Raw genomic sequence first — 16,016 nt, 5'->3', positions numbered from 1 at the left:
AGAGATGCTGCCTGACCCGCTGAGTTACTCCAGCACTCTGTGAAACGTCACCTATCCATGTTCTCCACAGATGCTGCCTGACCCGCTGAAGTTACTCCAGCACTCTGTGAAACGTCACCTATCCATGTTCTCCAGAGATGCTGCCTGACCCGCTGAGTTACTCCAGCACTCTGTGAAACGTCACCTATCCATGTTCTCCACAGATGCTGCCTGACGTCACCTATCCATGTACTGGTCCAAATGTCATTTAAATGCTGTAATCGTACCTGCCTCAACTACCTCCTCTGGCAGCTCGCTCCATAAACCCACCACCCTTTGTGTGAAAAACATTGCCCCTCACGTTCCTGTTAAATCTTTCCCCTCTGACCTTAAACCTACGTCCTCCGGTTTTTGATTCCCCTACTCTGGGTAAAAGAATCTACATCTACCCTATCTATTCCCCTCATGATCTTATACACCTCTATAAGATCAGCCCTCATCCTCCTGCGCTCCAAGGAATAGGGTCCCAGCCTGCTCAACCTCTCCCTTAAGATCAGGCCCTGGAGTCCTGGCAACATCCTTGTAAAAAATGTCTGAGCAAATACGTAACTAACTTCTTATTTGATCTTTCAGGAAGTCATATTAGTTGACTGGTCTTTGAAGATGTTGTTCACAATGTGTGTTGTTGCTTTTCAGGCCTGTTGAAGATGCATTGGAGTGCAGCGCATGCCCAGGGCCCAGAGCAGTACCTGGACATCTCATTGACCATGTCTTCCCTCGCACACAAGGCGGAGGACAGCCAGCTGATTCAGCAGCACCCCCGCTACGAGTGGGCCAACGACGACATTTCCGCCCTGACCGCCTCCAATCTGCTGAAGAAGTACGCGGAGAGGTACTCTGGGATGGAGAGCCCGTCGTACGAGAGGCCAGAGCCAGGCACTTACGTGGACGCCCCCCTTGCGCCGACCAGCGAAGCAAAGAACGAAAGCGACGCCTGGCAAATGTCCCTGCGTGAGCCGGGCACATTCACTGCCAACGCGATGGCCAATGGCCTCGCTGGCACGAAGGCACGAAGCAATTCCGCCCTCCCGCCAGCAAGTGGCAGTGTTGGGCTCGGCAACAGTCTTGCTGACCCGTGCTACCCAAGTAACGCTGGTGGTAGTGCCCCTGCCCCACGCATCCAATCCTGCCTTGTGCCCGTGGGAACATCCCAGGAATGTTCAGTGGGTTACGGTGCCACTTACTTACCCTCGGACTACTGCAGCCAAGCGACGGCAGCAGTTTCCTCCTCCCTCACCTCATCGTTAAACGGCTCAGGTCTCCTGCAGCCAGTGCATCCCATGTCCACCATCGGCCCGTCGTACAATTCCACTCTAGCTGGGGTCAACTCACTGTACAACTACCCATCAGACCACTACCATTCCCAGCCCAGCCTCGGGCCTGGCTACTCAGGAGCCCACCTTCCATCCTTGGGCATCCCAGCTGCCCTTCACCTCCCCCACCAGCCACGGCCAGCGATAGTGCCCAGGTACGGCTATCAGAGCCACAGCCTGACCACGGGCTCCATGTCTCCCGTCCCCAACGGGTCGATCGGCGCTTTGAAAAGGAAAGCCTTCGACGTGACTCCGAAGGAGGACCTGAGCAGATACGGTTACGGGGAGCAGCGGGTGGGCTTGGACTCCTACCAGACGCCGGGCGGCGAGTGCCAGGGCGGCAGCTTCGCCAGGAGCGGTGGACCGTTGGTTGGCAGCTTCAAGGGGAGGAAGCAGCACACCGTGGCTGACCTGGCCTACAAGTACAGAGACCGTGAGAAGAAAGGGATGGTGCCCTTGGCGTACAACGGCGGGCAGCTGGTGCCTCAGCCGGGCCCCGGCCAGGCCTTTGTGCCCGCGCTGCAGGGCGGGGAAGTGCCTGGCGGGCAAGGCCGCGCTCTGAGCCAGCGGCCGCAGAGGGTCGAGACCGTCACGGCGGGCGGGCACCTGGAGGAGCAACTGAGGGGCTTGGACTCCCAACTGCTCAGCCTGGTGACCAACGAAATAGTGGACTGCAGCCCCCCGGTGCAGTGGGCGGACATCGCCGGCCTGGACGTGGCCAAGGCCGTGATCGAGGAGCAGGTGCTGTGGCCCTTGATGCGGCCGGGAGCATGCAGCCGGCCTGGCAGAGTGCCCAAAAGCATCCTGCTCTTCGGGCCTGGCGGTGGGGGCAAGACCATGCTCACCAGGTGCATCGCCACCCACCTGGGGGCCACCTTCCTCAAGGTCAGCGGCTCTTCCTTCGTCTCGAGGTGGAAGGGAGACGGGGAGATGATCCTCCAAGCCATGTTCCTCTTCGCACGCTCTCGCCAGCCGTCCGTTATCTTCATCAACGAACTGGACCTGATGCTCTCCAATCCCGTGGGCCAGGAGAGCCTCCACCTCAGCTCCATCAAGGCCAAGTTACTGTCCCATGTGGAGGGCGTGGTCAACTCGAGCAGTGACCACATTATCATCATCGGTGGCACCAGGCACCCGGGTGACATCGAGGAGATCATCCACCGATACTTCATAAAGCGCCTTTACATTTCCCCACCTGATGGCCGAGCAAGACGGCAGATCTTACTCTGCACTTTGGCCCAGCAAGACCATTGCCTGACTGAGGGGGAAATCAGCCTGCTTGTTCACAACACTGAGGGATATTCAGGGAATGACCTAACACTGCTCTGCCGGGAGGTTGGCTTCGGCCAAGGGGACGGCGCGGCCTCGCGCCCAAAGCCCGCCACCTACAAAGACTTTGAAGACGCTTTTTGCAAAATCGGCCCCAGCGTTTCGCCCAAGGACCTGAAGCTGTACACAGAGTGGAGCGAGCTGTTTGGAGCGTGCGTCTGACAAGGCAGTCTTGGACGTGTGCAAGGGAGTGGGGAGGCAGGACGATGAGCAAAGAGGTTGCATCAAATGCCTCGAGTCCGCTCCCACCAAAGCCAAATGCTAGAGAATCAATGGACGGCCCTTCCTTAGATAGAAGCAACATTCCCGAGGCTCGTTGCTGTCTGAAGATTTTGAACCAAAACGATGACTTTTCATATCCCAAATCAACCTCATGTGATCATTACATTTCCCTCAGGATGCTTTGCTATTTATTGCCACAGTTTTATACTATAATCTAGAATCTTCTTCGGAGCGGCATGGTTGGTGGAGTTGCTGTCTTACAGCACCAGAGTTTGATCCTGACTTTGGGGCTTGTCTGTGTCTGTGTGTGGAGTTTGCACGTTCTCCCCGTGACCGCGTGGGTTTCCTCCGGGTGCTCCGGTTTCCTCCCGCACCCCAAAGACGTGTGGGTTTGTGGGTTAATTGTCCCTCTGTAAATTGCCCCCTAGTGTGGAGGGAGTGGACGAGAAAGTGGGATAACGCAGAACTGGTGTGAACGGATGACTGCTGGTCGGCGTGGGCCGAAGGGCCCGTTTCCACGCTGTATAGAAACATAGAAAATAGGTGCAGGAGGAGGCCATTTGGCCCTTCGAGCCAGCACCGCCATTCAATGTGATCATGGTTGATCATCCACAATCAGTAACCCGTGCCTGCCTTCTCCCCATACCCCTTGATTCCACTAGCCCCCAGAGCTCTATCTAACTCTCTCTTAAATCCATCCAGTGAATTGGCCTCCACTGCCCTCTGTGGCAGAGAATCCCACATATCTTTAAACTAAATGCTGAGAGCACAAACAAACCATCAAGCACAGTGAAACTGATCACAGGTATGACATCTGGTGAGGTCATAGCTGAAGATGACTTCAGAGCTATTGCAGTGTGGCCTTGGAAAGATAATGTTTCTGGGAATGATCATTTCAAAAAAGGTATTATATTATAAAAAGTAAAATATGAAGGTATATTTCCATGCTGTATTCCATTCGATCAATCAATCAGTACGTGTTTCTTCTCAGCTGAGGTGAGGAGTAGGCTTTTAGTTTAGTTTAGAGATACAGAGGATGAAATGGGCCCTTCAGCCCACCGAGTCCACGCCGACCAGTGTGGATACACTATTGCGTGGATACACGATACACTAATTCTATCCCACATTCTAGAGACAGTTTTTACAGAAGCCAATTAACCTACAAACCCACACCTCTTTAGCATGTTGGAGGAAACCCAGGGAAACCCACGCAGGTCACGGGGAGAACGTGCAAACTCCGTACAGACAGCACCCTTAGTCAGGATAGAACCTGGGTCTCTGGCACTGAGAGGCAGCAACTCTACCGCTGCGCCAATGAGCAGACGTTGTTTCTTACTCTTAATGTTGAGTTGTTTTTAAATAGCTTTTCTTCGCGTTCTCAGGAAACCTGTGATTATCAACTTCAAAGGAATATAATGAACTTTCTGGGACAGGTTGAATATAAGTTATGTGTGGGAAAGAACTGCAGATGCTGGTTTAAATCGAAGGTAGACACAAAATGCCGGAGTAACTCAGCGGGACAGGCAGCATCTCCGGAGAGAAGGTGACGTTTCGGGTCGAAACCCTTCTTCAGACTGATGTCAGGGGAGGGGGTGGGACCCAGTCTGAAGAAGGGTCTCGACCCGAAACATCACCCATTCCTTCTCTCCGGAGATGCTGCCTGTCCCGCTGAGTTACTCCAGCATTTTGTGTCTACCTTCGATATAAGTTAGCTGTCAGCTGATCGAGACAAGCTAAAACCATCATTCTCTGCTGTGGCAGATGTAAGGTTTTTGATTAACATCGCTGTCTCTTGGATCGGAAGTGGAACAAATGCCTGCCTTGCCTGTTTCTTTGCGTGGTCCCGAGACCCCTGCCGGGTGGTCTACGGACAGTTGAAAATAGAATGGGCTCACTTGTAAGCGTGCAAGATGTACCAGCGTTTGTTATCCAGGCTCCCAAATGAAGATGCCGAGACCGATAAAATATCGGAGATTATCTGTGAAATTAAATGAAGAGCCAACGCGATCCAGAAAGAGGATTTGAAAAATGAAACATAGCTTGATCATCATCTCTGGGTGTTAAGACGGCATATTGGGCACGTATACAATGTGGAAATGTGACCGGTATTTCTGTACGAGGGCAGATATCACAGGCCAATTTTAGCCGTTTCCAAGTAACCTTAAAAGGCTGAGTTAGTTAGTGAACGAATATTAATACATTTATTTACTTAAAAATCCAAGTTGCATTGATATTTGACTTTGAATGCATTGACATTGTTTTGATTTATGACAAAGAACTGTATTATAATTGCAGCATATAGATGGATTGACCTTTAATTTTTTTCTCTCCTTTGACATATAGTTAACAGACAATAGACAATGGACAATAGGTGCAGGAGTAGGCCATTCGACCCTTCGAGCCAGCACCGCCATTCAATGTGATCATGGCTGATCATTCTCAATCAGTACCCCGTTCCTGCCTTCTCCCCATACCTCCTGACTCCCCTATCCTTAAGAGCTCTATCTAGCTCTCTCTTGAATGTATTCAGAGAATTGGCCTCCACTGCCCTCTGAGGCAGAGAATTCCACAGATTCACAACTCTCTGACTGAAAAAGTTTTTCCTCATCTCCGTTCTAAATGGCCTACCCCTTATTCTTAAACTGTGGCCCCTTGTTCTGGACTCCCCCAACATTGGGAACATGTTTCCTGCCTCTAACGTGTCCAACCCCTTAATAATCTTATATGTTTCGATAAGATCCCCTCTCATCCTTCTAAATTCCAGTGTATACAAGCCTAGTCGCTCCAGTCTTCCAACAGACGACAGTCCCGCCATTCCGGGAATTAACCTGGTGAACCTACGCTGCACGCCCTCAATAGCAAGAATATCCTTCCTCAGTCGTACTTCTTCAGTGCCTTGCCCTTTACGGCATGCTTGGCACTGAACACACACGGGCAAACTTTGGCAACGGCGGGCTCAAAGGGTGTTCAGTAGATTCTGAGAGCGCTCCGCGATTGATGGACCCGCCCTCGACGCATTAGATGGGAATGAAGTAAACAAGGTGCTCTAAGGATTTCTATTTAGACTCGGCAGCACAGTGGTGAAGGCGGCAAACACACACAGGGTGGTGCTGCAGTAGAGTTGCTGCCTCACAGCGCCAGGGACCCGGGTTCCATCCCGACTACGGTCGTTGTCTGTACGGAGTTTGCACGTTCTCCCCGTGACCTGCGTGGGTTTTCTCCAAGGACGTGCGGGTTTCCAGGTTAATTGGCTTCTGTAAATTGTTCCTGGTGTGTGCAGGATCCAACTAGTGTACGGCCGATCACTGGTCGGCATGGACTCAGCTTGTTTCCACGCCGTAGCTTTTAGGTTAGAGATACAGCATGGAAATAGGCCCTTCGGCCTACCGAGTCCACGCCAACCAGTTGTCTCTTTGACCCACTGAGTCTGCACCAACCAATATAACTAAACTAAACTAAGCTAAGCTCAACTAAGCTAAACTAAGCTAAGCTGAACTAAACGTTGCTCTTCCAACTGTGGGGCAGAGTTTCCATTGATTTATGATGTTATTCTGGTGGCATATGTAACGCCAGTTTCTGGGCCTGCTTTCACTTGCTAGGGTTGTTTGGATACATGCTTCCACTTCTCTGTCTTCATAGAGTCAAAGAGTGATTGAGCCATAAAGCAAGGAAACAGGCCCTTTGGCCCAATGCGTCCATGCCAACCAAGTGTCTACCTAAGGTTCTCACATTTGCTCACGTTTGGCCCATGCCTCTCAATAATGTTACCCATCCATATGCCTGTCCAAATGTCTTTCTCTGGAGAACATGGATAGGTCGAGACCCTTCATCAGACTCAAGGAATTCTGAGTGTGGCCATTGTTCACTGCATTTCCGCTCCATTTGCCTTTGTGTGTCACGCACCATTGACTCATTGAGCCTGAAGAAGGGTCCCGACACAAAACCCCTAACATGAAATTAGTTCAAATGTACAAACAAGGGCCCCAACCACGAAGAAGGTTCGTGACCCGAGCCGTCACCTATCCATGTTCTCCACAGATGCTGCCTGACCCGCTGAGTTACTCCAGCACTCTGTGAAACGTCACCTATCCATGTTCTCCACAGATGCTGCCTGACCCGCTGAGTTACTCCAGCACTCTGTGAAACGTCACCTATCCATGTTCTCCACAGATGCTGCCTGACCCGCTGAGTTACTCCAGCACTCTGTGAAACGTCACCTATCCATCTCTCTCTTTGCTAAACCAGCAGCTGCAGTTCCGTCGTAATAAATCCATCTTGTCACATATTGCCAAATAATACAAACTTGTCATTCTTAGCTTTTACCCAACAGTAGGTATTATCTTTTGTTTTTTTCCTTTTCCATGACTCTGCACGGCTTCAAATCTGTAACGTGTTGATTTTCTTACCTTTCTATTGAAATATCTTTGACCTGAAAAGTTAACTCAGTTCATGTCTCCACAGATGTTTCCTGACCCCTTGACCAAATGTTGAGTAATTGCTTGGTTATTCCAGCTTGCCGTTACTTTTACTGGTTCAATCAATGGATCAATGGTGTGGGGAGGAACTGCAGGCGCTGGTTTAAACCGAAGACAGACGCCAAAAGCTGGAGTAACTCAGCGGGTCAGGCAGCGTCTCTGGAGAGAAGGAATGGGTGACATTTCGGGTCGAGACCCTTCTTCAGACTGGTTAGGGGAAAGGGAAACGAGAGATATAGACGATGCCTTTCCCCTGACTAGTCTGAAGCAGGGTCTCGATCCGAAACATCATCCATTCCTTCTCTCCAGAGATGCTGCCTGTCCCGAATGGTTCAATGGCTCTTTATTATCACGTGTACCACAGTGACATTCTCATTTTGCAGACAGATCAGTAATATTATTGCCATACATAACTACAATCCCCGATTAAGTACGTAATGCACAGAAACGGCCCATTGAGTCCGTTTACAAGAGTCGCCATTTTGGGGCCATTTCCCAGTCCCAGCTACAGTTGGCCACAAAGGCCCATTGCTGCTGCCGTCACCTCCATTCCAGGCGTCCCGTGAACCGTCGTCCCTCTCCTCGCCCGGCCCTCTCCAGCCCTCGTTCCCCGGGAGAGGGGCGCCTCCTGCAGCCCACCTCGAGGGCGCGGAAGGTCAGGCCTCAGGTTAGAAACATAGACAATAGGTGCAGGAGGAGGCCATTCGGCCCTTCGATCCAGCACCGCCATTCAATGTGATCATGGCTGATCATTCTCAATCAGTACCCCGTTCCTACTTTCTCGCCATACCCCTTGATTCCGTTAGCCCCAAGAGCTAAACGTACCTCTCTCTTGAAAACATCCAGTGAATTGGCCTGGGGCAGAAAATTCCACAGATTCACAACTCTCTGGGTGAGGAGGTTTTTCCTCATCTCAGTCCTAAGTGGCCTTCACTGTTCTACTTCCCGGCACATTGTCCAGCGTCCGCTGTCATCGCCGACTCCCTCCACCCTCCACCCTCCTCTCCGCGTGCCGGTCCTCGGGGGGCCAGCAGAGGGCAGGCTCGGTTGCTTCCCTCCCGGTTCCACAGCGGGCAGGGCAGGCCAGGCCAGGCCAGGCCCGCGGTTTGGTTTGTGTTGGCGACTCGCCCGTCCATTCTGCCAACAACCTGCCCACTGATAGCCCGCTGGGTGGGACTGGAACACGATAAAGGGAAGGGTTACATTCTTCATCAGCTGTGGGGTTAATCAGATGTATCATTGTTTAAAGAAAAGCTCTCTAGAGTCTCAGATTAAATAAATTAAATTACCTTTTTTTGAAAATTGAAGTTAAATCTTGAATAACTTTGTGAACAGTTCTGTTAGACTCATAGAGTGATACAGCATGGAAACAGGCCCAACTCGCCCACACCGCCCAACACTAGTCCCACCTGCCTGCGTTTGCCCCATCTCCCTCCAAACCTGTCCTATCCATGTACCTGTCTGATTGTCCCTTAAACGTTGGGATAGTCCCAGCCTCAGCTACCTCCTCTGGCAGCTTGTTCCATACATCCACCACCCTTTATGTGGAAATGTTACCTCTCGGATTCCTATTAAATCTTTTCCCCTTCACCTTAAACCTGTGTCCTCTGGTCCTCAATTCTCCCACTCTGGGCAAGAGACACTGTGCATCTACCCGATCTATTCCTCTCAGGATTTTATACACCTCTATAAGAGTTCTGTTACAAAGCATTTTAAGGGCCGAATGGCCTACTCCTGCACCTATTTTTTCTATGTTTATTTGCCTTCAAGAGGAGCCCTGTCTGCAATAATGACGTTTCTTCAAACGGTTCAAAAAGTAAACAAGGAACGTATCTGTGATGAAATGACTATTTCACAATTTAACACAATTAACTTGTTTTTCGCCCAATTCCTGGCACCTGAGTCTATTTATCTCTGCATCTCGACTGACTGCTGTGATCTGTGAACTAAACGCCAACAAAAAGGCATCATTCATGAAACTGTTTGGTAGAGCCAAATACAAACACAACACTGAATGACTGAGAGATCTAGGCTGATGATACCGTCTCAAGCACAAAGCCGCTACTGTTAAAAATTGTCAAGGTTCAAGAGTCAAGAGTGGTTTATTGTCAAATGTCCCAAAGTGGAACCATGACATTTTTACTCGCAGCAGCACAACAGATGTGTAAACATAGTACACTGTAAAAAACGGCATAATAATCAACAGCAAAAGTTCGAAGGTATCACAAAATGCTGGAGTAACTCAGCAGGACAGGCAGCATCTAGGAGAGAGGGAATGGGTGACGTTTCGGGTCGAGACCCTTCTTCAGACTCTTTAGGCACGGAAGGAGAATTGTTGGGAAAAGCGGCAGAGAGACTGTCGGAGCCGGTAGTCCGGGTTGGGTCCGAACTGGGAGGTCGGGAACCGGAGCTGGAAACCCCGAGGCAGAAGATGGAGGCGCAGGCAAGTCCCGAGAAAGCAGACGTGGCTGTGGTAGCGAGTCTGGGTCAAAACGTGGTCGTAGAGCAGGAGGGCAGGAGAAATCACAGAGGGGGAGCAGCGAGAGAGGATGTTGCTAAACTCTCGTCGAAGAGAGGAGGAGATCTTCTTCAAAGTGGACATACCTTGAGGAGAAATCGCAGTGGAGCAACAGGTAGTGTAGGAAAATAACTGCAGATGCTGGTACAAATCGAAGGTGATACAAACCTTCGATTTGTACCAGCATCTGCAGTTATTTTCCTAAACAACAAAAGTTCAGTATATATATATATATATATATATATATATACAAGACCAAGTGGACCCGTTGGGCCCAAACCTCTCCTGTATTGGTGCAGCGCCCTCTCCCCCCTCCCTCCTCCCCCTCCCTCCTCCCCCCTCCCTCCCTCCTCCCCCCTCCCTCCTCCCCCCTCCCTCCCCCCCCCACCCCTCCCCCTCCTCCCTCCCTATCCCTCCCACCCCCTCCCCCCTTCCCCTCCCCCCCCACTCCATCCCCCTCAACCCATCTTATCCTCCCCCCCTCTCTCCCTAGGAGATAGATTTAAACTTTAAAATGTGAATAACTTTAAAAATATAACACTGATTTCAATGAAACTTCTTCCATTAGCACCAAAGGGACGACGGTGAGTAAGGTGGGCCTAAAATGGTCGCACTACCGTGTACCGTTTTGGCTGTAGTTCAGGAACAAACAAACAAACAAACAAGAGTTTTAGTATGTAGATGTATCATGAGGCTACTAAACGCTGCAACCTCCAAATAAGCTCCAAACAATATATAATAAACAAACAATAATAGTGCAAAGAAAAATAATGCCCCCAAGTCTATGTGGTTCGGAGTTTATTTGAGGTTGTGGTGTTTAACAGCCTGATGGCTGCAGGGAAGATGCCGTTCCTGAACCCGGACGTTACAGTTTTCAGGCTCCTGTACCTTCTTCCCGATGGCAGGGGTGAGATGAGAGCGTGGCCAGGGTGGTGTGGGTCTCTGATGATGCTGGCTGCCTTTCTGAGGCAGTGACTCCTGTAGATGCCTTCGATGGTGGGGAGGTCAGTACCCGTGATGTGATGGACCGGGCAGTGTTCACCACTCTCTGTCATCTCCTCCACACCTGGGCGTTTGAGTTGCTGAACCAGGCCGTGATGCAACGTCTTGAACTAAATAAGCGATTTTTTAAATCATACTGCGCGCTGCGGTGTGATGAAAGATCTTAAACTTGACAATACCGACTGCCTTGCCCTTTCTTCTGTTTGTGTTATTTTTAGTTTGTGTTGAAAGAATGTTTTAGTGTTCCTTGGTGTGTTTTATGTGGGGAGGGGGGGAGGGGGGGGGGAAACTTTTTTTCAATTTCTTACCTCGATGGAGATGTGATTTTTCTCCGTGTCGTATCTCCATCCGCACTGCGGCCTAACATCGAGGAGTTGGCGGCCTTTCCTGGAGCTTCATGCCGCGGGCACAGCGCGGACTTTAACATCACAGAGCTGTGATCCCTTTGCCGGGGATCGACTGTGGAGAGCTCCAACCGCGGGGCCTGTGGACTCTAACACCGTGAAGCCTGCGGTCTCTGGTGAGAAGAGGCCGACTCGGGAGCTCCACGCCGACTCGAGAGTTTCAACCGCCCCGACGCGGGAGTTTCGATCATCCCGACGCAAGGGCTCGGATATCGGACAGTCGGCAGCGGCGACTGTGGACGGTTCAACAGCCCCGACCGCGGGAGAACAAAGAGGAAGAGGATTGAACTTTATTACCTTCCATCACAGTGAGGAATGTGGAATCCACTGTGGTGGGTGTTCATGTTAAATTTTATTTTATGTGGCTGTGTGTCTTGTTGCTTTTCACTTAGTATGGCTGTATGGTCACTCAAATTTCACTGCACCTTAATTGGTACATGTGACAATAAACTGATCTTGAAACCCTTGAAACAGTTTAACAATACCTGCAGTTCTGGCCGCCCCCATTACAGGAGGGTGTGGAGGCTTTGGTGAGGGGGCATAGGAGGTTTACCAGAACGCTGCCTGGATTAGAGCGTATTAGCTGCAAAGTACAAACATATTTAGCAACATGTTCGGTCTTCATTGGGGAACTGAATGTATGTATGAGGATAAAGGATTAGTTGTCCAAATGGTACTACTTCCAAAAGCAGTCTTTTCGTTATAAGCGTTATCATTACCCATAACGAATCTACCTCACTGCAATGCTATCCATATGAAATATTTATTTCATGTCTTTTGAATGTTAGCTTTAATTTTTTTTTTAAGTTCTCAATCTGTCATGGTCACCTTGAAAGAGCATGGATGTATTTCAAAGCATTGTTACACAGTATTAAACAAAATAAGACGTCAAATTGAATGCGTGTCTTTCTTTAATTAGTCAGTGTGGGTCAAGGACCAGATGATGAGGAAAACTCCACATTTAGTATTGATCATCTTTATAGTATTGATCATCTTTCTTCAGAATGAAGAAGTCTTTCAGTCTGAATAAGGGTCTCGATCCGAAACGTCACCCATTCCTTCTATCCAGAGACGCTGCCTGTCCCGCTGAGTTACTTTTGTGACTTAACTTCGGTTTAAACCAGCATCTGCAGTTCCTTCCCACAACATCTGTATCTGCATCTCGTGCCGAAAACCAGTGAACTAGAGGGGATAGATTTAATAGGAACCTGAGGGGCAACCTTTTCCACTCAGAGGGCGGTGGGTATATGGAACGAGCTGTCAGAGGAGGTAGTTGAGGCTGGGTCTATAACAGTATTTAAAAGATCTTTGGACCGGGGAGTGGATGTGGAGAGGATGTTTCCACCAGTGGAGAGTCTCGGACCAGTGGCCATAGCCTCACAATAAAAGGTTGTTTAGAATGGAGATGGGGAGGAGTTTCTTTGGCCAGAGGGCGGTGAATCTGTGGGATTCATTGCCACAGATGGTTGTGGAGGCCAAGTCAGTGGGTATTTTTAAAGCGGAGATCAATAGGTTCTCGATTAGCAAGGGCGTCAAAAGTTACAGGGAGAAGGCAGGAGAATGAGGTTGGGAGGGGAAAATAGATCAGCCATTAGTGAATGGTGGAGTAGACTCAATGGGCCGAATGGCCTAATTATGCTCCCATGTCTTATGGTGAAATGGGACCAGCTTAGATGGGGCATCTTGGTCAGCACAGAAGAATTGGGCCGAAGGGCCTGTTTCCATGTCTATGGCACTAACTACCTCAGACTTCACATTTAACATTTGGCACAGCGGTAGAGTTGCTGCCTCACAGCGCCAGAGACCAGGGTTCGATCCTGACTACGGATGCTGTCTGTACGGAGTTTGTACGTTCTTCCCGTGACCTGCGTGGGTTTTTTCCGGGTGCTTCGGTTTCCTCTCACGGTCTAAAGACGTTCAGGTTTGTAGGTTAATTGGCTTGGTAAAATTGTATATTGTCCCTAGTGTGTGTAGGATAGTGTTAGTGTGCGGGGATCGCTGGTCGGCGCGGACTCGGTGGGCCGATGGGCCTGTTTCTCTAAACTAAACTAAAGTAAGGATTCAAGATCTTCTTTAATTTAGTTTAGTTTAGAGATACAATGCGGAAACAGGCCCTTCGGCCCACCGAGTCCGCATCAACCAGCGATCCCCGCACACTAACACTACCTTTGGTTTCCTCCCACACTCCAAAGGCGTACAGGTTTGTAGGTTAATTGGCTTGGCGTATGTGTAAATTGTCCCTAGTGTGTGTAGGATTGTGTTCTCTCCTTTCGTATGTCAACTACAACAGTCAAAAGTGGCGATTGGTGCTTCAGAGTACCGCAGTTGACGCCTTGCTGCAACTTTTGCCAGTTCCGTAGAACTACCCAGGATGGACGACAAGAACGTAAAGCAGCTCCCACCCCAGGATAGTGTTAGTGTGCGGGGATCGCTGGTCGGCGCGGACCCAGTGGGCCGAAGGGCCTGTTTCCGCACTGTATCTCTATACTAAACTAAACTAAGCTAAACATTCCTTGGCTTCAAATGAGGGCTGGGTCTCCAATCTCCAAATCAAAGTGGCCTTTTTACGGGTACAATGTTCAGGAAGCCCAAACACAAAATGTTCCCTCTGTGGCTTTCAAGGAATGGGACCTTTCCTCTTCTTCTTCTTCTTCTTCTTCACTGAAACAGGAACTCATGTTGCCTGAAGAACACTGCAAGAGAACCATAATCTTAAATTATATGTGGAATTATACAGAAATATGATAAAAAGGAATAAGCAGGTTGATGGACAGCCACTAGAGGGCGTAGCTTTAAGGCGAGAGGGGCAAAGTTTATTGGAGACTAGCACAAGTGTGCCCGTTGGGCCCGTCCTCGTAGGGTTTCCATTGTAACCGGGAGGGGAGTGGGGGGGAGGGAAGGGGGAGGGAGGGGGGATGGGGAGGGGGAAAGGGGGGGAGGGTGAGGGGAGGGAGGGGGTAGGGGGGAGGGGGAGGGAGGGGAGGGGGGAGGGGAGGGGAGGGGGGAGGGAGAGGGGAGCGAGGGGGGTGGGGGGGGGAAGGGGGATGGAGGGGGAAGGAGGGGGGAAGGGGGAGGGAGGGGGAAGGAGGGGGGAAGGGGGGAGGGAGGGGGACCTCCCCTTTTCCCAGTACCCCTCTTTCCCCGTTGGGCCCATCCTCGTAGGGTTTCCATTGTATCCGGGAGGAGGGGAGGGAGGGAGGAGGGAGGTGTGGAGGGAGGAGGGGAGGGGGAGGGGAGGGGGGAAGGGGGGGAGGGGGGAGGGAGAGGGAAGGGAGGGGGGTAGGGGGGAGGGAGGGGGGAGGGGAGGGGGGAAGGGGGAGGGAGGGGGGAAGGGGGAGGGAGGGGGACCTCCCCTTTTCCCAGTACCCCTCTTTCCCCATTGGGACCGTCCTCGTAGGGTTTCCATTGTAACCTGGAGGGGAGTGAGGGGAAGGGAACGGAGGAGGGAGGTGTGGAGGGGGGGAGGGTAGGGGGAGGGGGGGAGGGGAGGGGGGAAGGGGGGAGGGGGGAGGGGGGAGGGAGGGGGTAGGGGGGAGGGGGAGGGAGGGGGGAAGGGGGGGAGGGAGGGGGACCACCCGTTTTCCCAGTACCCCTCTTTCCCCGTTGGGCCCGTCCTCGTAGGGTTTCCATTGTAACCGGGAGGCGGGGAGGGCGGGGGGAGGGAGGGAGGAGGGAGGTGTGGAGGGAGGAGGGGAGGAAAGGGGGGGAGGGGAGGGGGGGAGGGGAGGGGGGAAGGGGGGGAGGTGGAGGGAGGGGGGGAGGGAGGGGGAAGGGGGAGGAAGGGGGACCTCCCCTTTTCCCAGTACCCCTCTTTCCCCGTTGGGCCCGTCCTCGTAGGGTTTCCATTGTAACCGGGAGGCGGGGATGGAGGGGGGAGGGAGGGGGGAAGGGGGGGAGGGAGGAGGACCTCCCCTTTTCCCAGTACCCCTCTTTCCCCGTTGGGCCCGTCCCCGAGGGGTGAGGGAGGTGGGGAGGGATGGGGAGGGAGTTGGGGAGTTGGGGAGGAGGGGGGGGAGGGAGTGGGGATGGAGTGGGGAGGAAGGGGTTGAGGGGGGAAGGGGGGAAGGGGGACCTCCCCTTTCTTTTTTCGTAACACTTGCCCCGGTGGCCCACGAGCATAGGGGCCCCATGCTGATCTGTGTATGTTAAGTGACTTGCAATAAAAAACATAACTTTAAAAAACAATCAGCTGCTTTTCGCAACAATGTAGCACCCATCTCACACAAGCATTGTGACGTCACAAGCTGAAGACCTTGGAAAAAAAGGTTAAAAATAAAAAGATGTAAATTTGTAAAGAGTAGACACCCAATAGCAGCTGCTTGTCCATTGTGACATCACAAGCTGAATACTGCGGGGGGGGGGGGGGGGGGGGGGGAAGGGGGGTCAGCTCGAGCTCATCTCACAGGGGCATTGTGACATCACATGCTGAAGAATCTGCACCACAGCGCCCCCCTTCAATAAATCCGCTTTAAACCTCTGTAACTTAAAAAATATGCAACCAAATTAAATGAAAATATCACGGCCGAGCGAGCGCGAGATTGTCGATTAAGGCGGTGCAAAAATTGTTGCGCGACGGTTCACCGTTTTGCCGTAATCACTGTTACGTATATAGAAACAGATTTATTCACAAGATCTGAGTTTTAGTAGTATACTAGAACAAGTGTGCCCGTTCAAAGCGGGCCCGTTGGGCCCGTCCCCACACCCCCCATTCTCT

At 51.4% G+C, this 16,016-nt stretch overlaps 1 pseudogene; it reads left to right on the top strand.

Annotated features, from left to right (window-relative positions):
- The first annotated feature begins 680 nt into the window (after window positions 1-680).
- LOC144611967 (fidgetin pseudogene) lies at window positions 681-2,843 on the top strand (annotated as a pseudogene).
- The last annotated feature ends 13,173 nt before the right edge of the window (window positions 2,844-16,016 follow it).

The sequence above is a fragment of the Rhinoraja longicauda genome, chromosome 42, assembly GCF_053455715.1.
Source record: "Rhinoraja longicauda isolate Sanriku21f chromosome 42, sRhiLon1.1, whole genome shotgun sequence".
Classification (NCBI taxonomy): Eukaryota; Metazoa; Chordata; class Chondrichthyes; order Rajiformes; family Arhynchobatidae; genus Rhinoraja; species Rhinoraja longicauda.
Note: the sequence above shows the minus strand (reverse complement) of the source record. Positions and strands in the feature narration are given on the sequence as shown.